This window comes from Narcine bancroftii, chromosome 1 (assembly GCF_036971445.1).
Source record: "Narcine bancroftii isolate sNarBan1 chromosome 1, sNarBan1.hap1, whole genome shotgun sequence".
NCBI classification, from domain to species: Eukaryota; Metazoa; Chordata; class Chondrichthyes; order Torpediniformes; family Narcinidae; genus Narcine; species Narcine bancroftii.
The window spans coordinates 241151723-241154140 of record NC_091469.1 but is presented as its reverse complement, the minus strand read 5'-3'; positions in this window follow the sequence as shown (position 1 = coordinate 241154140).

The window sequence follows — 2418 nt, the reverse complement described above, 5'->3', positions numbered from 1 at the left end:
AAAAATCACAGGCGATAGGAATGAGCAGAAGACACTTTTACTCTATTGACAAATGTTTAATGACGCCAACACTTGCCTACAAGGACAGATCGCTCCAGCAGGGGACCAGGCTCTCCCGACCATCTACTCCACGACGAAAAATTCTCCCGCCTCGTCCCATCTACCTGTACCCGGACTGTCGCACTCGAATCCCCGCCTCTCTGTGTGTCTCTCTCTAAAATTCTCTTCAGTGTTCAAATGGAACTAGCATTTATTTCTTCCGCTACAAGCTCATTTCGGACTCTCACGACCCTCTGAGATGAAGATCCCGCCCGTCACGAAGTTTCGCTTAAAACTTTCGCCGTTAGGTTGTCCATTTTTTCCTGTCTCTCACGGACGGGCTCGGAGAAAAAGCCCGCCTGCTTTAACTCATCGAGGTTTTATCAAATTTCCCCCGATTCTCCGACGCTCCGGGGCAAATGATCTCATCTATTGAACCTTCACCGAATCTCACCTGCTCAATTCTCGGCCACATGGTTGTCAATATTCTCTGCACAAATGACTCCAGGGTTCTCGGGGCTTGGATTTAGGAAGACGAATGTGCCAAAAGTTCTTGTTACGGCCCAGCCTACGTACAACACCACTTTCAATAAAGTATATATTTGTTATTTCAGATTCCTCACCATTTACCTTTACGTTCTACCCTGGATTTTTAATTTTTTTACAGATGGTCCACAGCACATGCATCTCTCTCCTTCCTTACATGATGGGACACCGACAGGATACCCGCTGGTCCTCCAAGTTTTACAGAAACCGCACGTAGGCAGACAGGATTGCCTAATGCCAAACTCATCCAGGAGGCAGAAGAATGTAAGGGGGAGGGTACTTCTATACTGAAATAAACTGTATAAAAGTTGGGTGAGCCCCAGTATGTGTGTGTATTCCCAGGATAAGGGGAAGCACCCAACTTTGCATTGTTGTATAATAAATGTTCTATGTTCTCAATTTTTGTCTCGAGCAAATTCTGTGAAGGTACTTCTGTTTCTCACAAATGGGGACTCGTCCGGGATCCCACTCCCTCCACTGACAGAGTGCCCGACGACGGGGTTAGGTGCACCCTGGCTAATTCAGCTGGACTCACGGACGGCGGGTGACTGGTCAGTGGATGAAGCGAGTGATATCCGAGAAGAGGCATTGAGAACAAATAATGGGAGGACGTTAAGGAAGCGCGCTAGGAATAGCTACTGGATCCCGGTAAGAGGAATTTTACTTACCTGTCAGTATGGGAGGTGTGAGTAGCATGGAAGATAGTCCTAGGGAAGGATGGGATGATCAGATAACTAAGCAAAGTCCGTTAGGATTAATGCTATCTGATTGGGTTGCGGGGAGAACCCGTGGGAAAGACAAACTGACCATGGTCAGGTATTGCTGTCTGGAATGGGTTAAAAGTCCGATAAAAGGGAGTTCGGTATATTGGCCAAAGTTCGGATCCGAGGATGACTGGATGTGTCAGGCATTGAACATCTGGCTCTATCAAAACCAAAGAGATAATATTGAGAGCAGGGAATATGCAGCCTGCTGGCTCAGTGGATCGGTTGATCAACTGATTTTGAATGAAAAGGAATGTAAGGACAAGAAGGATGAGGAACCTTTTGTCCCTGAAACACAAGGATGGGATGTGTTACATTCCCTTCCTCCACCTTATGCTCCTCCTATGCCGGCTCCTATCTTTCCCCTCTCTCCTATGCTCTACCCTTCTGCACCCTCCCCCACAGCTAAAGAAAGAAGAAGAAAGTAGGGGTGGTATGATGACCCATTCACAAAGTATTAGATTACCACCTCTATTGACAAGAGAGGGAGGAGACTTTGATTCAGAACAGTGTGAGACCCTCCGGGAAGAAAGAGCAGAACCCTTTGATTCATTTCCCGGAGAGCAGGAACCTAGACATAATAAGCCAGAAATTAACTGGATGGGACCTCTGCGGGAAGTTCTCATGGGAGGGGGTCTCAGTTTTGTAAATGTGCCCCTGACATTACGGAGGTGCGTAACTTTAAGAGAGAAATGACCTCCCTGATAGAGGATCCTCAGGGATGTGCCGAACAATTAGATCAATTTTTGGGACCAAATATATATACATGGGATGAATTAACATCGATCTTTAGGGCTCTGTTCACTTTGGATGAACGTGGGATGATTCGTCAAGCAGGGATTAGAGTCTGGGATAGGGACCACCAAGGGGGACCAGAGGCGGTACTGGGGAACTTAAATTCCCCCTGGCAAAACCAAATTGGGATAAGAATACTGATGATGGTCGCACATTAATGGAAGAATATAGGGTTAATCTGATAAAAGGAATCAAGGAATCTGTTCCAAAGGGACAGAATTTTAAGAAAGCATTTGATGTTCCCCAAAGTCCCAAGGAGACCCCCTCTGCATTT